The sequence below is a fragment of the Podarcis raffonei genome, chromosome 11 (genome assembly GCF_027172205.1).
Source record: "Podarcis raffonei isolate rPodRaf1 chromosome 11, rPodRaf1.pri, whole genome shotgun sequence".
Lineage (NCBI taxonomy): Eukaryota > Metazoa > Chordata > Lepidosauria > Squamata > Lacertidae > Podarcis > Podarcis raffonei.
The window spans coordinates 11,279,892-11,306,469 of record NC_070612.1 but is presented as its reverse complement, the minus strand read 5'-3'; the positions used below and the strand labels follow the sequence as shown (position 1 = coordinate 11,306,469).

The following is a 26,578-nucleotide window of genomic DNA, read 5'->3' as shown; positions in this document are numbered from 1 at the left end:
CACAGGCAAGGTCCCCTTGGCACACTGGCTTTAGGACCTAAATATTTTTTGGAGGGGCAAAGGGGCCAGGGCACCTATGCCCACCATGCCCACTTATAAGACATGCACTGATTGGAAATGAAGCCATAGGATCAGCCCAAAACCTCTGCAGGTGCAACAAGTATTGAAAGCGTCATCACGTGTGAATGTCCCTATAGCATCATGAGAACCAATCATCATGAAAGCACAATATGGAGGACATCTAGAGAAGCCTTTAGCCACCAGGCTGTAGTTGTCAACATCTTTTGAGTACAGGTCTCTAAGAACTGCTTCTTTATGGAGACATTTACAGCCTCCTGGGCCCAGCCAACTGCCCTTTCACTGCTAGTTGCCGTAATAGGCAAAGATGGAGAGCTGGCCTTGACCAAATACCTTCTCCACAAGCCCCAATAACTGAAATGCATCCAACGAAACTGGACCAGATGGGTGCTCAGAATATCTCCTCTGTATTAAACCGCAGAATTCAGAAGTGAGCAATTCTGAACATTCAAAGAGCACAACCTGCCATTGTTACTGTGGGTATTGATTTGAGAGCTCCAGGAAGATTCTCTCTTCCTGCTCTTCCACAAAGCTGTAGGGCATTTGCTAAGATAATACTTCTTGCATCTTTCTTTTCCCTTGCAGAACCATAGTGGTTATTCTAATGCACGCAATGCCTTTTCATTATTAATTGCTAAACAGCCTGCCTATCTGACGTCTTAGGGATGAATAACTTAATCCAACTCAACAGCTGGCTGGAGGCATCCTCTTTCATGCTCCGATGCGTTCATGAAAGGAGCAGGTACACTCCAGCTCCCAGCTTGTACCAGATAGCAGGTCCTTAAAAGGGACACTTACACAGCTCTAAATGCAGGAAAACTGGAACCCAAGAGAGCCGACTGTAAGACAATGAGCCTCAGGCTGGTTCAGTCACTGGACCAGTGGGATGGCGACCCTGGGAAATTCGTACTGCTCTTTGCTGATTAGAAACTCTACCCCAAAGTGAAAGCAGCCCTTCCCAGAGCTCAGCTGCAAAACCTAATATGACACAAGAGAGGTAGGAGGAAGGATACCATAGCTTAGTTGGTAGCGCATGAGACTCTTAATGTCAGGACTGTGGGTTCGAGTCCCGCTTTGGGCGAAAGATTCCTGCATTGCAGAGGGCTAGATGATCCTTGTGGTCCCTTCTAACTTTGCCAGTTCTATGCCCCACTCCCATTTTTTTCTGGTGCTGCCACTGGTAGTACTAAGATCACTAATTGCATCATTTTTGAAGCTAACAATTGTGATGTTAATATATGAGAGTGCTGGAGGTGAAATAGTTAAACAGGTTACCCAATCAGGACCCGGGGGGTAGAGTCAGAGGGACTATAAAACCAGCTCTGGGAGGGGCGAAAGGGGAGTTTGTTCGGAGTGGGGTGGTTGGTTGGAGTGGGAGTGAATTGGGATAGAGTCTGTGGGTAGGTTGAGTTAGTGTAGCGAAATAAGCTGAATCAGGAACAGTGAGGGGCTAGGAAGACAAGTAAATATCTAAGAGGTGGTTCAGTGAGTGAGAGCAGGTAGTGGAAGTTATAGGTCTGGATAGGCACCCCATGATTGTAATTGACCAATACCGTTTATGAAACCACACGCTTGTTAAACTGCAATAAATAAACAGAAGTTTATGTTCCAATTTAACCCTGACTGGACTCATTATTGTACCAGGTAGGGCCTGGGTGGTGGCAGCGAGAAATAAAGTGGTGGCACAGGGATCAATAGACGGTGAAACGTCCGGGGACCCTGTGTGATCGCCAGAACAATCAGCAAAGGTTATACGACATTGCATCAAGGGATGGTTATACCTCACTTTGTAGTGCATTTTTTCACCCCCCTTACTTATTGCAAAATGTCCTTGTCTGATATGCAAAAGCGCCAAAGCCACTTCAACCGAGGAACCTAAATATGTCACCACATTACTGAATCCCACCCACAAAGTAGCAGTCTCAAATTGGCTCCAATGCTTGTGAGCAAAATTAGGAAGGGGAGAAAAGAAACACCATTTACCTGTAGAATGGAATGCAATTTGCTACAGGCTCTATTAAGCAATGCAAGGGACACACAAAGCATATTACCTCTTTGCTTTCTCTCTGCGACCATGTGCTGCTGTTCTAATTTATAACTATGAATTTCTATTCAACACGTCTCTCTGCACTTAAAAGGCCACTTTAATTTTTCTCTCCCCAAGATAGGCAAGTAATTGAGACCAATTTGCTGAGCTCCTTTGCAGCCAGCTTGTTTACAGCTTTTGTCTTATTGCTAATGCTGCTGCTGATTATGAAGACTCCATCAGAGATGGTCCTTTTCCAGACAGACTCTACAATTAATTCATTTCCACGGAGCTTCTCTCCTTTGTTGAGAATAAAACACATGGAAGGAAGGAAGCAAGACTTATTGCCTAGGTCTTGACACAGGATCTTCTGGGGTTGTAGTTAAGAGGCTATTAGTGGACCTCTCAACCAATGAGTATTGGAGGAGGGGAATGAATACAAAGCCCAAAAGTCACCATTGCCTTCAGGGCTGCATGCTCCATCTCTCCCAGTATGTACTCTGGGCAGGCCAGTAATGAGATTTGGTAGGAATGCTTCTTGTCACACACATAATGCAATAGTAGATCCATTTTTCTCCTGGGACATCAGCTGGCCTGTTTATTGAGCATCCTATTTGCAGGGAGATCAGATGAGACTGGCTATTTAATGACCATTCATTCTGATTTGTTTGTGGGGAGGTTAGATGAGGTAGATCCAAGCAGGTGTTATCTCATATTTTCCCGGGTATATTTCCCTGCCACTTTCCTTGTTGCAAAAAACCTTCAGGAAAGTGGGTTTGTTGTGCACAACCATCCTATCAGTTGTAATTTGCTGGAAGGTGACAAGAATCCCAGCTGAAAATGTCGACAGTCTGTAAGTGCCCTGAGCGCATAGGAGCCAACTCCTGGGGGGCCAAGGTCCCTTTGCCCCCTCCCCAATAAAATATTTGAGCCCCTCCTCCAAGTTGATGGGCATTGCCATTCAAATGGTGTTTGCGATCGATTATGCAGGGCAGGACTTACCAGCTCCCACCTTGTATTTTATTCAAGTTGGCACCCCTGCCTGAGTGAGTATTTGAACCCAGTCCTCCCCAACGTTAGTCTGATTCTCTGACCATTACGCCACACTGCCTCTCACTATGCAAGCAGCAAGGAGAACTTCCTGAAATGTAGGTGCAGAAACAGCCTGGATTTAGGGTAATTCAATGCGCAGTTGCTGCACGTGTTCTAGAATCTCTTTGCACAAGATCACAAACCCACAAGGGACCGGGTGGTTGCTGTGCACGAGAACCTCATTCTGCATGCGAAAGAAGCAAGCGTGCAGGTCTCGTGGGGAGGGAGCGTTGCCTGATGAACAAACAGGCACTGATCTCTCACTGCTCACAAACAGTGCTGCAGTTGCCTTCGTTGGCATGTGTGTAGAGAAGCAGTTTGCAGGCTAATGCAATGTGACAGTTGCTTTATGACCCAGCCAGCACCCTTAGAAGGGGGGAGGCAAGAATACTGCTAACTTCCTCATCACCCTGTCTGTACTTTTCCAGGATCCGCATCCAGCCCCGCAGGGTAGTCCCATCCTAGGAACTGAGGTGATGCAGTAAAATGAAAATATTCAGCTGCGGCACATTTATGTAACCTTCCTCTAGGTAATTTGGTCTCTGATCACTCTGCCAGATTCCAGACATTGCTATGGCACAAGAAGTCTGATCCTTGCAGTCTGGGCTTTGCAAACAAGAACGAACCGAAGCCCTAGTTTTGTTGTCAAGTAAGGATGGGGGGGAAATGGGGTTCAGTTTGCATTTAAAGGCGAACCTGCCTAATTCACATTTTCCCAAAACAGCCATCCCTCAAAATTTGCGCTTCTCATAATTTTGCTGCGCTGTTCCCCAGTCAAGTAATGTATTCAAGAATGCATACGTTAGGGTGAAGTGTACATTGAAGTGCATATATTAATGGAAACAATAACGGATTATATTAGGGAGGAACTGCTTTGCAAAAAATGTATGTATTAGGGAAAACTGCACACAAACAACATTTGTGTAGTAGGAGAAAGTCACACTAAAATGCTGATGTATTTTCTTGAGGGCTTTTTAAAAAAACAACAACCACAAACTACAGTAGTACCTCAGCTTTTGAGCGTCTCGGAAGCCGAAAACCCAGAAGTACCGTATTTTTTGCTCCATAACACTCACTTTTTTACTCCTAGAAAGTAAGGGGAAATGTCTGTGCGTGTTATGGAGCGAATGCCTATGGATGGCGGGGGGATCTGCTGCAGTCGTGAGCACAGGATCCATGGTTCCCCTTCCTTCCCTCCTCCGTGGCTCGCTTTGAAACAGCAAAGCAGGAGAAGAGCTGCTGAGTGGGGAGGAGAGAGGGACAGAGAGCCTGCTTGCTTTAAAGGAGCAAAGAGGGAGAGGACAGGAGCCTTCTCCTCTTATACCCCTCACCTGCATTATTAACAGCATCCTTCTCCACCCACCCCACGCGTGTTCCTTCTCCCCTTAAACTCCTCTTCTGCATTATTAGCAGCATCCTTCTCCACACACCACATGTGTGCTCCTTGTCCCTTGGGTGCTTTTCCTTCCCTCCCCACTTAAAACATGGTTACAAAGCACGGATCCACATGGATCCTCAGGATACTTGCACTGGGTCACCCCAAATTCACCGTCAGATCACATGTCTGTGGCCACAGCATGAACCACAAAAATCATACATCCATTGGTTTGTTTAGAATATTTTTTTTCTTGTTTTCCTCCTCTAAAAACTATGTGCGTGTTATGGTCGGGTGCGTGTTATAGAGCGAAAAGTACGGTAATTGCTTCCGTTTTTGAACGCGCCTCGGAAGTCGAACGGCTTCCGCTGCTTGTTTTTCAATTTTCTCCGTTGACTTTGGAGACCACCCTTTGCTCCTCGGTTGTCAAACGTTTTGGAAGTCGAATGGTCTTCCGGAACAGATTACGTTCAACAACCAAGGTACCACTGTAATGTGGAAATTTGGAGAACTGAACTTTAGATGGGACAAATGAGAAACTGAAATAGATTCACCCATTGCTACTGTTGTGTTGTGGGGAAAGAGAAAGTTTGATGTTGCCAGCCCAGCCTTCGTGACGCATGTGCAGACATCTTTGTAACACAGAGTTGGTTTGCCAATGGGCCTGGTGCCTGAAGCCAGCTCCCTGTAGAGCACGTCCTTAGGAACCCTGCCATCTTCCATTTTGTGGACATGACAAAGCCAGGAGTGTGAACATGCTGGGAATGTGGACTTGGGAGAGCATATTATTTGCACCATTGCCATTTGGAGCCGCAACAAAACTGGGACTAAACAAACAAGCCCTGGAACAATTGTGAAATGAGAAGTTGCAGGATTTTAGGAAGTTATGGGATGTGCACTGATCAGAAAGGAAGTAGTATGTCCGCTCTAGAACATTTGCAGCCGCAAACAGTATGGAAAGTGGGGTCACATGTGACTTCCCAAATACCATTATAAGCACAAACCAACATCAACGCACAATAAAAAGGACGTCTGCTGGGAAAAGATCTTGCTGGTGCTGTCCTCCAAGCATGGTATCTGAAAGTTTGGGAGATAGCCTTCTTAGAAAAATTAGCATATAAATTGTGAATTGTTAAAGGTCAAAGCAAGAAAAACAGATTTCCTTCAATGTGGCACAGTTTTGTTATGCTTGTCAACGACACACGGACATTCTCCTCCACCTGGTTGATTCAATAGATGTCATGCACCGCAGGCCTCTTAATGTCTCTTTCCCGTCCCCCCTAACAGATTAAATAAATTAGCTCCGAATTGTAATCCTTTGATATTGGAGATACCTGTGTTTCCTGTGTATCTTGTGCTATTGCCTTTTTTTTCATTCTCCCCACTTTTTAAGTTAAAAGCATTATATTTGACATTGATCCACAGCGCAGCTTTGTGATATGTTTCTTTGTTCTGTCTGTATTAAAATAAATAAAAATGTATACCAGAAAGGGGGAGGGGAGGATGTTTATAGAGGGGCCTGTGGTCTAACTACTGCATAAGCTTTGTGCAAGCATATCAGGATGAATGCTCAATGGATAGGTTGTTCAGAGGAGCCCAAGGATGCATCGAAGTTTCATACTGTGGCATTTGCCCTCCTAGGTGGGTCATAAGAAAAGGGTTAAATGAGTGTGAAGTGATTGGCCAGTGGGAACCCAAGGAGAGGAGTTAGAGTTAGAGTTGGAGTTGTTGGGAAGTCAGTTGGGAGTTGGAGAAGGAAGAGGGAAGATAAGTCTGTGGGTTGGTCTAGTTTTGATGTGAGAGTGAGAGAAACTGTTAGGAGGAGTCAGATAGACAGTTGGGATAATCAGTTAGAAGTTATTAGGAAGGTATAGGCCGGTATAGAAACTAAGGATAAGAAACTGACAAGAAAAATTATCTGAAACCATAAACTTGTTCATGCTTATAAAATAAACTTGATTATTTGTTTTAACGTTAACAACTGTCTGGACTCGGTGTGTACCTGAGAGAAACGGGTTGGTGGCAGCGGGGGAGTGATCATAGTGGTGGCACAGGGATCAATAGACTGTCAAACGTCCGGGGACCCTGTGTGATCGCCACACATACCATTGACGTTTCATACTGCGGATGCATTTTCTGTAGATTCATCCCAATGCCGGGGGAGGGGTAACTGGCTTGCTCTCCCTGTTCTGCTTTGTTCAACGAGGAAAGCACCCACATGGTTTTCAGTAATGAGCATGGGGAGTGAGTATCCAGCATAAATCAAGAATCTCCTTGCCAAAGTACAATTATCTTAATTAGGTGGCTGTTCCCTGTAGCTTATACATATAAACAATAGGCAGGGTGGGAAATGCCTGTTATTAAGCCTGTTTAATATTGCTTTTTCTTTTTTAAAAAAGAAAAGAAAAATGGCACCAGCACCCTCAGCCTGAGCCAAAGCTTTTCAGTTCCAAGGTTTTGCAGATAAAGCGTTAAGACTAAGAACATAATTGTGACAGAAGAGTTAAAACAATGCACAGATGGCCACACAGATACTACTGGCCCAGAGATGGAAGGAAGAGCCAGCCCCGACCAGAGAAGAATGGCAAATCAAGATGGTGGACTGTGCAGAAATGGCAAGACTAACCGGGAATCTCAGAAATCAAGAAGACAAGCACTTGAAAAAAGAATGGGGAAAGTTTATAATTTACATAAGAGACCACTGCATGCAGGTTAAAACATTGGCAGGATTTTAACCACACTTGTAAAGTAACGGCTACTATGGATAATTCAGAAGGAAAAATACTTGGATAAATATTGATATGCAGTTGTAAATATTTTCATTAGGACCCATGGAAGGGAGGGGAGAAGTCAGGAAATTCAGAGTAATCTCATGCTTTAGACTGCGAATTGTTGTTTGTTGTATGTTTAAATTTTTTAATATCAAATAAAAAACTTACTATTATTATTTTTAAATGCACAGATGTATACTTCAATCTCTACACTAAGGAGAGGGAACCTAAAACATGGTGGCTAACTCTATCACCCATGAATGTTTCCTCAACACCCCACCATAACACCGGTTGCTTCCAAGAGACTATTGAGCATGCATTCTGATTTGTTTGCAGGTAGATTATACGATATCAGGTCAAGCAATTGCCATTTCAAAGTTGTTTCAAAATCCAGCAGGTTAAGGCGGGGGAGTGTGTTGGTTGCACAAAGTACAGTGGTACCTCAGGTTACAGACGCTTCAGGTTACAGACTCCGCTAACCCAGAAATAGTACCTCGGGTTAAGAACTTTGCTTCAGGATGAGAACAGGAATCGTGCAGCGGTGGCGTGGCAGCAGCGGGAGGCCCCATTAGCTAAAGTGGTACCTCAGGTTAAGAACAGTTTCAGGTTAAGAACAGACTTTCAGAACAAATTAAGTTCTTAACCCGAGGTACCACTGTACAGTTAAAGCAAACCACGCTTTGCAAGCTAACGGCAAACCATGGATTCAGATTGTGGGCTTGGTGGCAGTAAACAAACCATAGTTAAAACACCGCACAAGGTTCATTCATAACACTAAGCCAGGGATAGAGAAGCGGACCTCCCCCCCTCCCCAGGCCAGGTTTGACAAGTGGGCAGGGCTACCCACCTGTCAGTCATCTGATGTCAGGTGACCTGTTTTTGCCTGCAAAATCAAACGACAACTGCACATTCACAGTGCTTTACAAGTCCCAGCAATCAGCTGGTCATCATCGCATCTGACATCATGGTTTGGTCAAAACAGCTTCGCAGACCAAATGGGGAGACCTGGTGAGCCTAATCAGATCTGCAGGCCAGATATTAATTAGCTAGTTAATTAATAATAGGTGATGCTCAGAAGTAGGTCCACGCACATATTCCAATACACATGGATCTTGATTACATTCTCAAGGTCTGATACGCAGCCTTTACACATAAATGCTACTTAAACACCTCAAACCCCGTTAACGTTAATATACATTTGAGACCGCCTCATAACATACAAGTTTTGATTAAATCCTAATGTTTACCAACCTAAACATTTAGCACCATAGATCTATGACAGCATTACTTGTAGGTCTCAATTAAACACCCTTGTTTTCACTCCGCGCTTTTCAACAGAAAACAGACAAGAGGATCTGAGCCATCGCTGAGCCAACGCTGGGAACGGTGCCTGCTACCAATGACGCGTCTTCCCTCAAATTAGATGAGGCAAAAGATGGAGCACCCTCCTGCTAGCTTAGGACATCTGGCCGTAGGAGGGAAAGAAGCAGGACTTGTGAGCTGGGAACTCCCGTGCCATATGGCAAGAGTTGTACTCGGAGCTGCTGTAAAATGGCACCACATGGTCCAATCAGCCCGCCCACTGCATCAAGTGTACAGTAACAACCACTCACTCTCATTCCTTCTCTTGGGTGCATAGAGACACACAGAGGAACCCTTTGGGTCCCTTCCAACAATCCTATGATTTAATTATTTCTGCCTACCTGCACCCATTACTCACGGCCACCTCCCATACACTCAGCAGGTGGCGGAAGGCTGAAAGGTAGTTGTTGGTGACTCTCTGGTGGGTGTTGTGGTATCATTCTGCACGGCTATAGTCACGAATACTTGTTCCTGGGGTGCATCATTTCTTCTCAGGGTGGGCTCGGGGGCCTCCTCCACACAGCAGGCTGTGAGCTATGCACAACAACACATAATTCTCTACTGTCTGGGGAGGTGCTAAAAACCAGCCACTCTGGGAATGACATCCCCTCCATTGAGCAGGCCCTTTCACTGCAGGGATACCAACCAGACAGGACTGCTGTCAGGGGCTGGACTCAGGAGGAAGGGTGGGGACCACCCCACCCCTCTCCTGAACTTTCCCTAGAACAGGAGGACAGTATAGATTTAGAACAGTGGTTTGCAGAAGGGCATAGTTCAGAGGCTGCAGAGGGCAAAAGCTGGGAAATATTGGGAAAGGAACAGCAGGAAGAAGCAGCACCAGGGGGAGATAGCTGACAGACTCAGTGTCTTTGGAAAGCATTCCTCTCCCAGGACCAGGCGTGCATTGAGGGTAGTAGAACAGAGAGCTCAGAGGTAGAAAGCTCAGATTAACCGACACAGGAGTGACGTCGAACAGGGGAGACGTAGCCGCGTGGGGACTTTACTTGGAGCAACGCCATTCTTTAGGGAAGACTGCATTCCTTCATCGCTCTCTGTGAATTACTGAATACATTGCTTGGTAAGAACTTTTATCGTTTCTCTGCTGCTTGGCTGCCACTGTGGGAGGGATCTGATTCCCTGAAGCCTGACAACCACCTTCAAGAAAACTCACCTCATAATGGCTTGGCCACAAAGGGGGGGAAAGTCAGTCGCTCCACACTGTGTGTGTTAATTTGTGCTTTTGTGGAAGTGGCTAGCTCTGGCCACACCTACTGGAACATGCCCCGCCAACCAATCTGTGGGATGCAATCCACTGAGAGCAGTCAAGTACAACATTCCTTGTTTTGCTAGAGTGGATGTGCAAGGGAATGTTTGGTCCAGCCAGTCGAACTTCCTGTTCCTCCTGGCCTGGAGAGGCCTTCCTTGCATGTGACTAGTGGGTGGGTATGACCTTTCCACACCTGGTAAAAGAACAAGGCATGCTGCCTCTCTCTCTCTTTTCCATCTTCCTTTCGTCCTGAGAACTTCCCCGATTGCTAACTGCCGTCACTAAGTCAACCCACATATGGGGTAAACCTGTTTGTATATGCTTGTAACTTTAAGCCTTAAGCCTGCCTTCAGGGATCACACTGTGCTCTGCCTGATCGTGAGTAAACTTTCTTTTTATTGCTTATGAATAAGACTGTGGTGTCTTTATTCTTTTAGGAGGGATTTAAAAAGGGGATCTTACCAGGAACATACAATTCAATCTGAGGGAGATTGAATTGCATAATAGTAAGAGGTTCTAACAAGCCTGCAACCAGCTATCTGCTGTGTGTTTGAAAGGGGAATGTAAACTCTGCTAAGTAAAGAAACTTGCTAATGCAAAATAGGAAGAATATTAATAAACAATATATCCTCCTCTGCCACCCTGAACATTCCCACAAAATCACCCCTGCCTGTGACCAACCAAGGGGCCAAAAGGCTGCTCATCCCCAATTTAATAGGAACCACAACCTTTCCCCAAAAATGTGCAATGGAAGACACCAGAGTGTGAGAAGATGGATCAGGCCAAAGGTCCGTCTAGCACACCCTCCAACATTTCTCCAATGAAAACAGAGGTGTCCTATTCCATCGTAACAACAACAATAATGTTACTATTTGTATACACGGCCCATCTGCCTGGATTGCCCCAGCCACTCAGGGCAGCTTCCAACATGTCTAAAAGCATAATAAATCATTAAAAGAAACTTCCCTATACAGTGGTACCTCTGGTTGAGAACAGGATCCGTTCCAGAGGCCCGTTCGCAACATGAAAAGAGCGCAACCCGCAGAGGCACTTCTGTGCATGCGCGGGTTGCAATTTGCCGCTTCTGCGCATGTGCGTGATGTCATTTTGTGCTTCTACGCATGTGTGAGCAGCGAAACCCGGAAGTAACCCTTTCCGGTACTTCCAGGTCGCTGGAGGAAGTAACCTGAAAGAACATAACATGAAACGGACGTAACATGAGGTGTGAATGTACAGGGCTGCTTTCAGATGGCTCAGGGGTCGGATAACTTCAATGCCTCTCCAATGAAAATAGGGATGTCCTAAGGGAAAGCAGGACATTCTGGGATCCAAACAGAAACTGGGACGGCTTTTGTAAATTTGGGACCGTCCCTGGGAAATAGGGACACTTGGGAGCGTCTGGTCTAGTCCAGCATCCTGTTCTCGCAGTGGCCAACCAGATGCTCATGGGAAGACTGCAAGCAGGACTTGAGAGCAGCAGCGTTCTTCCCACTTGTGAATCCCCAGCAACTGGTATTTGGAGGCACAGTGTCCCTGTCAGTGGAGGTCGTGCACTTCCATCATGGCTAGTCACTGTTGGCATCTTCCTACATGAATTTGCGTGTCTAGACCCCGCAACCACCCCCACATAGAAGAATAAAATACACCAGGACACAGATATTAGGTTAATGTTATTGGGCAAATTTAGGCCACAACTTGATTACAGAATGTGAGTGGTTATTAGCTTAGGCATTGAATGGACCCGACTATATCTGACTCCTGCCCATTATGCAGGGAGTCTGGTAAGGGATACCACCAGAAGGAGGAGCCCCGTCGATGCAGACCAACTCAAGCTCCCCCAGGTGTTCCCGATGAGGTCGTGTCATGGCCCTAGCCCCGCCCCAGGCTTCGGACAAGATCCACATCCACGGATTCCTTTAACAGAATACCCTTAAGCTTGGAGGGGCAGGTGATGGCCACACCTCCCCTCCCCCATCAAAAGGTCAAACAATGCCTAACCGCAAAACCTTACCAAGTTGTGACGATTGCTACGAGGTAGGCAAAAACCCAGTGGCCCGTGCCAATTTTGCCAAATGGAAAAAATCCTGCCAGGCCCCTTAACGGCAACCAACTGAGGTCCATAGCAAGGCCGGTGAAAACCTGCAAACAAGGGGAGGGCAGGAGATTGAAGAAGTGAGCCAAGAGGAAGCCCTCCAGCTCGTATCTCCGTTTAAATGGTCCCGGCCACGCCCCCACCAGCCAGCTGATTGGCTGGCTGAGTGCTGACGCGGCCGAGATCCCCAGGGCAATGCGGGACTTCGTCCCCCGCCCCTAGGGAAGAGTGGGCGGCCACACGGTCCACCACAACTCCTCCCCGTGATGAAGTGGAGCGGATTTCTCAACCCCCCTTCTAAAGCCAACTAAGCTGGAGGCCTCCACTCCATTATAAATTCCACAATGTGCACTGTGCAAAAGGCCGTCCATTTCGGAACCTTTACCAGCAGACGGCGGAGATGGGCGGACCAGACAGCATCCTGGGGCATTCTGCTAAAGGTGCCCTCACAACAGAATGGCAGCCGTTCCTGACGATTCTGGTCGGACATCTCCTTGGCAGTGCTGCTGGCTATTAATCCAATGGACGAGTGCCCTGGAAATAACAGCAGTTTACCAGCAGGAGTGCGTAGACATTTCCTATCATCATCTTCGCTCCCTGATGAGATAAAGATATCCTTCAACGCCACTGCTTTCTGTGCCCGTGCAGCAAAATTGGGATTATTATTACGATTGGTTGCATTTATTTATTTTTTAAAAAAACCTTTTTGCTCTTCTGACTGCTTCCTTAAGAAGGATAGCTCAGTCGGTAGATCATAAGACTCTTAATCTTGGGATCGTGGGTTCAAGTCCCACATTGGGCAAATGATTCCTACCTCACAGAGAATTGGACTAGATGGCCCTTCCAATTCTATGATTCTGTGATTCTAAGCCCACTCAAAACTAGCAAGTGTTTCCAAATCGGGAGGCAGCTCTACCTCAAATCTCCCAAGCCTATGCTAGGATGGAACCCAGAGGAGAGAGAAATGCCTTAGGTTAGAAAGGGAAGGCCAGAATTTGACCTCCTCATCTGAAATGGTCTGAGGCCAATGGAGGCTTGTCTATTAACTTATAGTCTCTGTGTGTGGTTTGAGAGCTGCACAGTCAGGGGAAAAACAATGCTGTCCAGGGTTGTAAAAACTGCAGAGAAAATAATCGGATGCACTCTTCCCACCTTTGATCAAATCTATGCTTCCAGGTGTCATAAGAAAGCTGCAGAGATAGTGCAAGATAGTACGCACCCCGGAAGTGATCTCCTTCAGCTTCTGCCTTCTGGAAGAAGGTACAGGGTTATAAAGACTAGGACTAGCTGCCTGAGAAATTTTGCCGATTTCGGTTTTAAACGCAGTGTAAGGAAGTCTCTGTGGGAGTATATTATATTTAATTATGGGGTATCAGAGTTTTTAGGGGGTTAACCAGGCTGGGATAGCAGGCTTGTCGGTTTTTGAATGTCTGATGTAGATTTTTTCAATTTCGTTGTTCTGTATGGGACAATGACAATAAAGATTATCGTATCATAAAGGTAAAGGTAAAGGGACCCCTGACCATTAGGTCCAGTCATGACCGACTCTGGGGTTGCGGCGCTCATCTCACTTTATTGGCCGAGGGAGCCGGCGTTTGTCCGCAGACAGCTTCCAGGTCATATGGCCAGCATGACTAAGCCGCTTCTGGCGAACCAGAACAGCGCACGGAAACGCCGTTTACCTTCCCGCCAGAGCGGTACCTATTTATCTACTTGTACTTTGACGTGCTTTCGAACTGCTAGGTTGGCAGGAGCAGGGACCAAGCAACGGGAGCTCACCCCATCGTGGGGATTCGAACCACCGACCTTCTGATCGGCAAGTCCTAGGCTCTGTGGTTTAACCCACAGCGCCACCCGCATCCCTGTCGTATCCTATCGTAGGGCAAATGGGGCTTTACCCCACCAAGTCCAATCTGCCCCACTGATCTGCTTTCTTAGTTATAGCTTCCTCCTCTGTAGGCTTAGTGTTGCCCTTGCAGAACCCAGCAGGGAAGAGGATGGGGACAAACTAGAATTCATTGGCTCTGCCTGTCATTAGCTGCCTATCTCCAGTAGGATACTCTGCTTTCCGCTCTACCTGTCCCAATGGCCACCAGGGTCTGAGGCAGCCTTTGCCAACCTGGTGCTTTCCAGATGTTTTGGACCAGCTCTCATCATCCACCGCCATGCTAGCTGATGGGTACGCTAGCCCCAAACACTTGAAGGTCACGTGGTTGGGGGAAGGCTAGCCTAAGGCTGACAGCCGTGCAGATTGTCTTTCTGATTTAGGACCAGAGTGTGCGCTGTACTCTTGCGCCCAGAGCACTGACTCACACATCAAGCAGCCTACTCTGAGACCAAGTCATTACTTTTGTGGCCTCCACATCTGAAGCAGAGGAACCGCAGACCCTGACAAGAGATGCCGGAGGATTCCAACAAAAACACAAGCAGAAACTACAGATGTTTGATTATTCCCCCCCCCCCATGCGTGAAACAGAAATCCAACACGTCATACTTGGGGTTGTCTTTGAAGACGGTTTGGAAACTTCAGCTGGTGCAGAATTTGGCGGCCAAATTGCACATTGCAGCAAGATGGCTTGAGCATATAACAGGGTTGCCATATTTCAAAAAGTGAAAATCCGGACGCAAAAGAAGTCATCGCCCAAAGTTGTTGAGCTTTTCCCCTACACGGACACCCTTCCAATGGCCGGATCCTGGCAATGTCTGGGAAATTCCAGACGTATGGCAAACCTAACATATAACACCTGTGACAATAGTCCCGATTTCTCTGGGACGTCACAGATTGATAGAATGTGCTGGTCCCGTGGGTTACCCAAAAGGCAAGGTCCAAGTCTGGTTCATGGTCAAAGGTGCAATGAGGAGGCAGTCCATAATAGCTGAAGCTGGGTGCAGGGCAGGGAGCCGGGTGAAGTCAGTAACAGGCTTGCAAGCAGAGAGCCAGCGCTGGTCAGCTCAGGCAGGAAAGCAGGACAGGGTTCAGGCAGGAACTCGCAACCAACAATGTTGCTCCTGCAACTTGGGACTGGGGCTGGCCGGCTTTTATCTGCCTTGAGGCATAGGGCGGCCCCAATCCTCTGGTGACTCGCTTGTCCTGGCCTGGAGGTGAACACTCCTCCTGCAGGAACTTAGTTCCCTCTGCCTCTCTGCCCTGAGCCTCTGCAGCTCAGGAGAGGCTGGAGGGTTATCGGACCCAGAGGCAACCTCAGCTTCCTCTGACGGGGCTGAGAGTGGAGCACCTGCAGGCAATGGGTCCTCCATCACCTCAGGAGCCAGAGCAGACTCAGCTGATGCCTGTACCTGAGGATCCAGCACAGGTGAGGACCCTTCAGCCTCAAGACCCAGCCCTGGCTCAGCTGGTTCTGGAGGCAGGGAATCCTGTGCAGGCTGGGATCCCTCAGGTTCAGCATCCGAGTCCGAATCCCAGGCCATCACACAGAAGCTGCCCTGGCACGGGCACGGGTTTGATTAGATCTACGATTCTAAGATGCTCAGAAGAATTATTGACTGCCCTTGCAGAGAAAGCAACAAAGTAAAAGAAGGGACATTTTTTCCTGAAGACAGGAGGTTTTTTCTCTCTCCATAAAACAAATGAACAGCACATTCTGATCTACTAACAGGAGAATGTCAGTTGTAAAAGCCAACGCAATATTAGCTGCATTCAGGCACCTAAAAAATCTGAAAGCATCACAGCAGCATTGGTTTCAGAAAGGGGATTGTTAATTAGGCTTCACTGTAAGAACAACAGTCTCAGAAGTCTGAGCTGGTACAAAGACACCAAAGCAGATCGAGCTCCCGCTGAAATTAATTAGCACTGCCCTGTACCACATCACTATAGCAAATGCCTCATGTTTGCATTTGATTCCAGGAAGCTCTCAGCACTCTGTGCAAAAGGGAAGATGAGCCTTAATTAGAAAACACATGCCATGGTTTGATTGGTCGTAAGGAGCTGTAAATCGCCCAGCGAGGCACACAGAACCATGCGGCGGTCTGTATTTTATTTTAGTAGCACCAGGTGCAATAATATTTGTAATATTCGATACTGAATGATATTTATATCTTTTTAGAATTGCACTTTAATAGCATTAGGTGCAAAGATATCTAAGTGTACACTGAATCAGCAGCTGTGTGTTTTTAAGTTTTCCCGCTTGTTATAACTGCACTCCACACTTTAATGTGCTTGTCTGTAGCAGTATTAATTTTAGGGAGCTTTCTTTTACTTGACATATACCAGCTAGGAAGCAAAAGCAGGGGCGTCTAACCTGTGGCCATCTGGATGTTGTTCCCATCAGCTCCATTCATCATGGTCAATGGTCTGGGGGTTGTAATCCAGCAATATCTGGAGGGTCACAGGTCAGCCACACTATGCCAGGGGAACCAAGTTGCACCAATGCAACTGGGAGGATTTGCCAATGCATCTGGATGCTGGCTTACCTTCTCCGTTGGTGGCAAGGCCACTTGAGTCTTCAGAGTGCAGCATGGAGCTTTCTGAAAGCCCTTTGCAAGCAAATCAGATGCTTAAAGAAGTTTAAAGAAAATTGGATAACAGAGATTTAAAGAGGAGCAAAGGGCTGTTCAGGGGAAGGCTTTCAAACTGCCCTGTGTTGCTCTTTGAACCTATGAGCACACACCTGCAAATTCAGGTTGTAGAATGATGGTTGATTGAGTGGTCTTGTGCAAGAAACCCTCTTCCTCCAAAGATTTGACTTTTAGCAGTAAGGAAAGTGAGAAGAAAATATATTGTGAAGTATGAGATAAAACTTGCTTTGATCTCTCTGCAAACCAATCTGAAGGAATTCTCAATGAATAGGTAGTCTGGTAGAGCCCTTGGATTTCATGTGCCTCCTTCCTGCCTACCTTTTTTCCCTTCTTTCTTTCTTTCTTTCTTTCTTTCTTTCTTTCTTTCTTTCTTTCGCAGTCTGCCAGATGCACAGGGGAAGTTGCAAGGCTGATCTAGTACTTGACTTGCAGGTATGAATTATGTTAAGAATGAAAACAGAAGAGACGTCCAAAAGGTGCACAGAAGATCATTTATTGCCTGATGATGCGTTTCATGTACTGTAGCTCTTTCTCAGGGAAAACTGATTCAGCTCTTTCAGAGAAAAAACAAGACCATATTTCACACTACATCAAGAAAGCTGGAGACTTGAAACCCAGATCTTAATAAATTATGGCACATGTAACTTTGCAGATCTCTACCCCTTCTGTTCCAGGGGCTACATCTGATTCCTCTCCTTTCCTCTGCCGGTTCCTTGTTTTATGAATTACTGTACATCCAGGAAGTTGTGAATCTAGTTTATATGGTAGGTTACAAATAGATAGCGCCCTGCTCTTAAAAATCTATATCCGTCTTCACCCTGAAACGCTCTGTCAAATCAGAGCATCGTAAATCACGCATCCGGGGAGCTTTCTCTGTTGCTATCATTTCCAGATTACACAAACTTCTTTTCTTGATGCATTTGCCTTTAAAGATTTGTGAGCAAGTTAGAGATCAGGAAGTCTCTCTGAGACATTTTGTTGTGGAAAGTGACAAATAATTAAAAACAGTAAGAATAGTCTATCAGAAAATATATGAGGCAATTTTCACTCATGGGGCTCAAAGTCAGTACTGAGAGTCAGTATGGCATAGTGGTTAGATTGTTGGCTTATGGCCAAGGTTAAAATTCCCTGCTCATCCATGAAACCCACTGGCTCTCAGCCTAACCTACCTCACAGGGTTGTTGTGAGGATAAAATGGGGAAGAGAACCACATACACTACATTGAGCTCCTTGGAGGAAAGGTGAGATTGCGATAAAAATGTAAAAAAAATAAAAATCTGTTTTGGTTTGTTATGGTTATTTTCAGTATCATATACTGAAGCCAAAACGCAAAACTGTAGTACAGTCATACCTCGGGTTACAGATGCTTCAGGTTGTGTTTTTTTTTGGGTTATGGACCACCGAAACCCAGAAGTACTGGAACGGGTTACTTCCGGGTTTCAGCGGCTGCGCATGTGCAGAAGTGCTAAATCGCGCTGTGCGCATGCGCAGAAGCACCGAATCGCAACCCGCGTGTGCGCAGATGTGCTGCTGCGGGTTGCGAACGTGCATCCTGCATGGCTCATGTTCGCAACCCGAGCGCCCACTGTAATAGAAAATTATTCCAAAAGCAAATATATTTCCCTTTTTCAAAGAGAGAGAAAAAGCCACAAGAAAATTGTGTCATTTCTTGTCAAGCCATCAACAGTGCTCTCTGAGAGGAGACAGAAAGAGAGAGAATGAAAAAGGCACAGATTTGTACATATTAATTTACAGTATAGATGAAACTGTAGAAAGACTATTAGTTCAGCAGAAACACAACAGTGGGGGGCAAATGACCTGGTGATCTGTGTGCCTGATGGGTTTGATGCCCAGGTACCGCTCACTCCAAACGGGCAACTTCAAGGCCTCTCCTTCTCACCTTCCTTAGGTATCTTTAAACCACAAATGAACTACAACACCCTTCTGCTAGAGGACTCCACATAGAGGAAGGACTTCAAATGGAGGACAGTCATCTGTAAAGGAAGACATAGGGCCACCCTCTTCTTAGAGCAAAGTCCACTTTGTTTCAAAACGGCTCCTACTGCAGACAGCATTAATAACGGTTCCATCTGAGCGCTCTCTTCTGAGTTCCCTTCAACATTATTTGCACATGGCACAAAAGTGTGAGAGGGGCTCAAAATATGCCAGCGTCATATACAACAGACAACCCAGGGGAAGGGGAATCCTTCTTGAGTACAGTCATACCTCAGGTTGCGAGTGTAATCCGTGCGGGAGGCACATCCGCAACATGCGCGCAACACGATTTGGTGCTTCTGCGCATGCACATGACATCATTTTGTGCTTTTGCGCATGCACGAGCGCCGAAACCCAGAAGTAACCTGTTCCAGTACTTTTGGGTTCAGCGAAACCGCAACCTGAAAACGTGCAAGCCGCAGTGTTCACAACCAGAGGTATGACTGTACAGTGGTACCTCTGGTTAAGAACTTAATTCGTTCTGGAGGTCCGTTCTGAAGCTGAAACTGTTCTTAACCTGAGGTACCACTTTAGCTAATGGGGCCTCCTGCTGCCGCTGCCCCGCCGGAGCACAATTTCTGTTCTCATCCTAAAGCAAAGTTCTTAACCCGAGGTAATATTTCTGGGTTAGCAGAGTCTGTAACCTGAAGCGTCTGTAACCTGAGGTACCACTGTACTATTTCTTTCTACAGATCCTTGAGGGGGAAAATCCACTGGAATGCAGCAGTGCTTTGACAGACTGGAGGATAAAATTGTCCCTTTGCAGCAAAGAACAGGGTGCAGGATCACTACCCAGTGGGACAGTTTACCTGCCAAGATACTGCCAGGCTAAATCAAGCCTGCTCAAAGCAGAAACACAGCCTTGCCTTACACCATCGCTGCATTTTTGCCCAAATACGGAATGAGCTTCAGTTACCTTAAATCAAAGTTATGATGGCTAACCGTAAAACATATTTTTGTGTGTGTAAATGGAAGGGGTGCCCTCAGCAATGCTTTTTTTTCCTTTGCAAAAAAGAAAAACCAAACCGCTGTGCTTTTTGAGCCAGAAGAAAAGAATTGTACAGAAAAGAGCAGCCAAAATGATCAAGGGGTAGAGTGAGTCCCTTTTGAAGAGAGGTTGCAGCATTCGGGACTTTTTCGTTTAGAGAAAAGATGAGTAACAGGAGACATGACAGAAATTTATAAAATTACGTATGGCATCAAGAAAGTGGATAAAGAAAAGTTTTCCGTTCTCTCTCATGACACTAGAACTTATGGACATTCTGTGAAGCTGAATGTTAGAAGACATTCAATGACGCTGAATTTTGGTTTTAAAAGTGGATTAGACAAATTCCTAGAGAAAGCTATCAGTGGCTATCTGAATGCCACAAAGTGTTGCTGCTGACCTTTAAAGCCCTAAACGGCCTCGGCCCAGTATACCTGAAGGAGCATCTCCACCCCCATCGTTCTGCCCGGACACTGAGGTCCAGTGCCAAGGGCCTTCTGGCGGTCCCCTTGCTGCGAGAAGCAAAGTTACAGGGAACCAGGCAGAGGGCCTTCTCGGTAGTGGCACCTGCCCTGTGGAACACCCTCCCACCAGATGTCAAAGAGAACAACAACTACCAGACTTTTAGAAGACATCTGAAGGCAGCCCTGTTTAGGGAAGCTTTTAATGTTTAATAGATTATTGTATTTTAATATTCTGTTGGAAGCCGCCCAGAGTGGCTGGGGAAACCCAGCCAGATGGGCGGGGTATAAATAATAAATTATTATTATTATTATTATTATTATTATTATTATTATTATTATTATTCCAGCTGCTGGAAACCACAGGAGGGGAGAGTTGCTCTTGTGCTCAAATCCTGCTTGTAGGTTTCCCACAGGCATCTGGCTGGCCACTGTGAGAACATGATGCTAGACTAGATGGGCCATTGGCCTCATCCAGCAGGCTCTTCTTATGTTCATCAAAAAACCACACAACCAAATTGAATAATTGTCACATAAATCATAACTGGATCTAAAATAAAGAGACAACAATTTAATGTTAGTAACAACAACAACGGGATGCGGGTGGCGCTGTGGGTTAAACCACAGAGCCTAGGACTTGCCGATCAGAAGGTCGGCAGTTTGAATCCCCACGGCGGGGTGAGCTCCCATTGCTCGGTCCCTGCTCCTGCCAACCTAGCAGTTCGAAAGCACATCAAAGTGCAAGTAGATAAATAGGTACCGCTCCAGCAGGAAGGTAAACGGTGTTTCCGTGTGCTGCTCTGGTTCGCCAGAAGCGGCTTAGTCATGCTGGCCACATGACCCGGAAGCTGTACGCCGGCTCCCTCGGCCAATAAAGCGAGTTGAGTGCCGCAACCCAGAGTCGGCCACGACTGGACCTAATGGTCAGGGGTCCCTTTACCTTTTAACAACAACAACACCCCCAACAAACCCCACTAAGCAATACCCCAGCCCAAGAGTCTGTCCAGCAGCCTCACCTTCTGTAACTGGAGTCAGTCAGGGCCCCTCCCTCCCAGGCCAGGTGGGAAAAGGCTTGCCAGGCAGGGAACAGGTCTTCCAGGGCTCACAGCCAAGATGAGCAACCCAACCTCAAATCAGAATGAAGACCAAATATAATCTAACCTCTGCATAAGATTTGTGCAAGCACATCAGGATGAATGCTCAGTAAACCATTCTGCAGGAACCCTCAGTCCTGTCCAAGCACAACTTTTCGAAATAAAAATGTTAGAAACTGTAGCCTCTCATTCTGCCCTGTTCCTATTGCAACCAGCTCTTGAGCCTGCCCTGTAGGATGGGACCGAGGGTGGCGATCCTTTTGTCTTTCCGCCTTAATCTCATCCTGAATGGGGAAGGTCTGGCTGAGGCTTCTCCAGTCTCTCTTAAGCCAGTAACAATAGAGGTAGGTGATTTATGCCACTGTGCCAGAGAAATTATACTCAGCCGCCCAGGTGGAATTAAATCTCCCTCCATTCACCTGCAGGGCACTATAATACAGTGCTGAATGGGTAACCTTTATCTGATTCTATAGCATGTGAGGGGAAAAAAGGAGTGGAAGGTTTTAAATGTCACTTAGCCGGTGACCACAAGCCTCTCTGCAGTTGCATCACAACAGAGAAGCAACAGAAGGCTCTGTCTGTGCAGATGGAGAGAGACATTAGATTCAGACAGAGCTGAAAGTCGTTTGAGAGAGACATCATTCCTCACCACAGTGTACAAATATCATCTTAGGCCTGGCCAAACAATACAAAAAAACCTGGAGGGGGGAAAAAAGGTTTTCCAGAGTCAAAATGAACTAAGATTATGGCCATTTCAGGCTAGGATTGATGCCTACGGTTCTGCAAGCAGCTCAGAGATACATTTACACAAAACTCTGCATAGAACTGAATAGTTATCCAAAATCTTCATTTAAACAAGTGAGAGGGAAGAATAACATTTGACATCCTTCAAATCCCTTGTCAAAACCCAACTTCCCCCAAAGTCTTTGGCTCAGACCTGAATTTGTCAAATAGCTGAGATGGGCCAGAGTGGACAGAAACTCAATCTGGATCCAGTGGCGTAGCGTGGGTTGTCAGCACCCAGGGCAAGGCAAGTAATTTGTGCCCCCTAACCCGTGGATTTGCGCCCCTAACCCCCAAATGTTGCGGCCAGTGCGGCCGGCCCCCCCTGCACCCCCACGCTACGCCACTGTCTGGATCCACTGGGTGATTTACAGTAGATCGGCAAACATTTCAACTCCTAATTCTTTAATAACAGGAGCAACAAAATTAACACCGCCACCTCCGTGCCTCTTATAATTAAGCTGCTGAACGAAATAAAGTTGGGTGTCTTCTTTCTGGTTGGAAATGATGGTTCCTATTACGTAATAGCCTGACCACTGTAGTTGATGCGTTGCTAACCTCAGGGCTGGATTACTGCAATGCGCTCTGTGTGGGGCTGCCCTTGAGTCTGGCTCAGTAGCTCCAGCAGGTGCAGAATGCGGCAGCCAGACTGCTGTTGGGGTCACGGGGCCGACAACATGTGACACCGTTGTGAAAACACCTGCACTGGCTACTACATCCACGATCAAGCTAGGTTCAAGGGCCTTGTATTAATTTACAAAGCCCTGAACAGCTTAGGCCCAGGGTACTTTAGGAACAGCCTGATCCCTTATATCCCAGCTCAGTCTCTGAGATCACCTGCAGGAGCATTGCTGATCGTTGCCCAAGTTGGTGCGGCTCATCGGATAGCAAGAAGATGCCAAGCTTTTAGTGTCATCAGCCCAGTCCTGTGGAATGCTCTGCCAACAGAGAATTCGACAGGAGCTTTCTGCTTTAACCTTCAGACGCCTGTTGAAAACTTTTCTGCGTCACCAAACTGATAGGGAGTGGCGAAACAAGCAGACTTCAGAGTTTTCAGAGTCAAGCATCTTGTCTCCATGGATGTTGACAGCAGTCACGAAATTAAAAGACGCCTGCTCCTTGGGAGAAAGGCGATGGCAAACCTAGACAGCATCTTAAAAAGCAGAGACATCACCTTGCCAACAAAGGTCCATATAGTTAAAGCTATGGTTTTCCCAGTAGTGATGTATGGAAGTGAGAGCTGGACCATAAAGAAGGCTGATCGCCAAAGAATTGATGCTTTTGAATTATGGTGCTGGAGGAGACTCTTGAGAGTCCCATGGACTGCAAGAAGATCAAACCTCTCCATTCTGAAGGAAATCAGCCCTGAGTGCTCACTGGAAGGACAGATCGTGAAGCTGAGGCTCAAATACTTTGGCCACCTCATGAGAAGAGAAGACTCCCTGGAAAAGACCCTGATGTTGGGAAAGATGGAGGGCACAAGGAGAAGGGGACGACAGAGGACGAGATGGTTGGACAGTGTTCTTGAAGCTACCAGCATGAGTTTGACCAAACTGTGGGAGGCAGTGGAAGACAGGAGTGCCTGGCGTGCTCTGGTCCATGGGGTCACGAAGAGTCGGACATGACTAAACGACTAAACAACAACAACTCCATGGATGCTTCTGAAAACACAAGCACACACACAGCCCAAAACAAAAACTGTACTGGGATTTCATTAGATGTATTTGGGTGTGACCCTGAAAAGATGTTTGGGTGTCCTTAAGCCAGACACTCTCTCCCTTTTCTCTCTTTTTCTCTGCCTGTAGCCTACCTTGCAGTATCGTCGTCAGAATAAAAAAATCTTAGCGCGGAGGAACAGGAAGCCCTGCTTATGTTTCCGTGAGCTACTTGCACAGGAGAGGCTAAGTACTCCAACCGCTTTAATAATATTCTCAAAATTTTGTAAGCTGCACTAGCTCCCAAGGGAAAAAAACACTGCCTAATTTTCTGAGGCTGCAAACGCTTATTCAAAAATAAACGGTTCCCCCTTAAGAGCCCAAGGTTTCACGTTGTTTTCTTACTAAAGTAAGCTAAGCAGTAGTCATGTGTATCCCATAATTAGTAAGGTGGGGTGGGGACAGGGGGACAAGCATCTCTCTTATTATTCATTGGCGAAGGAAGGGCATGTCAGACAAAAATCCCATATAAGCCCCTAGCTGGCAGGTGGGCTGCTGGAAGGGGGTGGAATGTAGCAGCAAAATTGCTGAGCATACTTTGAATTCCTCCTTCTGTCCATCTGTTCCTTTTATCTGGGGAAATCATGCATATGAGCCAAGCCCACGCTTTGGACGCAACTCTCTTTTACGGGGTGGGGTGGTCAAAGTTTTCTGAAATAGGACATTCTTTCTGAACAGGCTTTTTCACAGTGGAATTTTCCATGCTGCAGGTGAAATTCTCTACCCAGGGACACTAGCTCCTGGGGGCCCAAGCTGTTTTGGGGCCCTCCTCAATATCTTTTGGGATGGGGCCAGCCTTCCACCCCTCCCCCAATGTTGAGGGGGCAGAGGAGACTGAGCACGGAGCTGAGTGCAGAACTGAGCTGAGCACTGTGTGGCTCCAGTGGCTGACTCCTTCTTTTCCTTCTCCTCTCCCTCCTGCCTGTTAGGATATTGATATTCCGTTCCACCTAAACAGATGTGTGGAGCTGTTGTATGTCACATGTCTGTTTACATTCCAGCACAGCTTGCTGGGAACTTCCGTTTGTGTATTGCTTTTGCTTTGTGCTTCCTGCTGCTTGGACATGAAGGGGAGCAGACATGTTTTTCCTTTGTCCTGATGTTGAATAAAATGCTTGTAAATGCGCTTTACATATGCCTCTGTCCGCCACTTCTGTTGCATGATATTCACCCTGCCGCTTAAGGCGTGCTCAAGTTTCTGAAGGCTTCTGAAGCTGTGCGCCACTCTTTTGATGCTGTTCCAAGGGAGACCGGAATTCGCCCGGCTGCTGGCCAGTGGGCTGGAGCCAGCTGGGGGCCTGCCTGATGCCGCCGTTCCCTTGGACACATCCCAACACTGCCACGGTGGCACCAGGCAAAGGAGGCAGAGGAGGAGCCACCAACCATTGAAGCCTCATGGTCTCCATGTTTGGCTCCACCCTGGCTCCTCCTGACATCACATGCGTGATATTTCCCACCCCCCAATTGCTCTCTCCCTGGCTCTATCCCTCCTACTCCTTCTTCCTACAGACCCAAACCATGCGTGGAGTGCATTCATTGCACATGTAAAGCACATGGCTTCCCCCAAAGAATTATGGGAGCTGTAGATTGCTAAGGAAGCTCTACCTCTCCTTTAAATCAGAACCAGTGAGGGCAGTGAAGGTCCTGTGTGAGTGTCTGGAGGCGGTTGGAGGATGGATGGCGGCTAACAGATTGAGGTTGAATCCTGACAAGACAGAAGTACTGTTTTTGGGGGACAGGAGGCGGGCAGGTGTGGAGCATTCCCTGGTCCTGAATGGGGTAACTGTGCCCCTGAAGGACCAGGTGCGCAGCCTGGGAGTCATTTTGGACTCACAGCTGTCCATGGAGGCACAGGTCAAATCTGTGTCCAGGGCAGCTCCATCTGGTGCGCAGGATGAGACTCTTCCTGCCCACAGACTGTCTGGCCAGAGTGGTGCATGCTCTGGTTATCTCCCGCTTGGATTACTGCAATGCACTCTACGTGGGGCTACCTTTGAAGGTGACTCGGAAACTACAACTAATCCAGAATGCAGCAGCTAGACTGGTGACTGGGGGCGGCCGCCGAGACCATATAACACCGGTCTTGAAAGACCTACATTGGCTCCCAGTACGTTTCCGAGCACAATTCAAAGTGTTGGTGCTGACCTTTAAAGCCCTAAACGGCCTCGGTCCAGTATACCTGAAGGAGCGTCTCCACCCCCATCATTCTGCCCGGACGCTGAGGTCCAGCGCCGAGGGCCTTCTGGCGGTTCCCTCATTGCGAGAAGCAAAGCTACAGGGAACCAGGCAGAGGGCCTTCTCGGTAGTGGCGCCCGCCCTGTGGAACGCCCTTCCAGCAGATGTCAAAGAGATAAACAACTACCTGACATTCAGAAGACATCTTAAGGCAGCCCTGTTCAGGGAAGTTTTTAACGTGTGATATTTTACTGTATTTTTGGTTTTCATGGAAGCCGCCCAGAGTGGCTGGGGAGGCCCAGCCAGATGGGCGGGGAAAAATAATAATAATAAATAATAATAATAATAATAATAATAATAATAATAATAATAATTATTATTATTATTATTATTATTATTATTATTATTATTATGGTGCTGAGAGTTTTAGGAGACCCCCCTTATTCCCCTCACATAGCTACAATGGCCAGGGTGGCTTAACAATAAATCCCTCTTTCCCAGGAAACTCTGGGTATCGTGACAATTTAAAGTGGTATCATAGTGCTTTGAACGTACTGGTGTGAGCGTGGCCCAATTTCCAGCCTCTGTTGTCAACTCCTAACTGCCTGTGCTTGTGGAAGCTCTGACCAGGGGTGCCAACTTTAATAAAATATTGTGGGGGGCCAGGTAAGCCCTGCCCTGCATAAACGATCACATGACACAGTGCACACACAACATGGCAACGCCCATCAACTTTGTGAGGGCCCAGCCCCCTCAAATATTTTATTTTGG

General features: G+C 46.9%; 1 protein-coding gene across 3 annotated transcripts in view; it reads right to left on the bottom strand.

Annotated features, from left to right (window-relative positions):
- Positions 1-26,578, bottom strand: part of MAPK4 (mitogen-activated protein kinase 4) — an 84,562-nt gene that overhangs the window by 16,367 nt on the left and 41,617 nt on the right. The gene's annotated exons all lie outside the window — the stretch shown is intronic.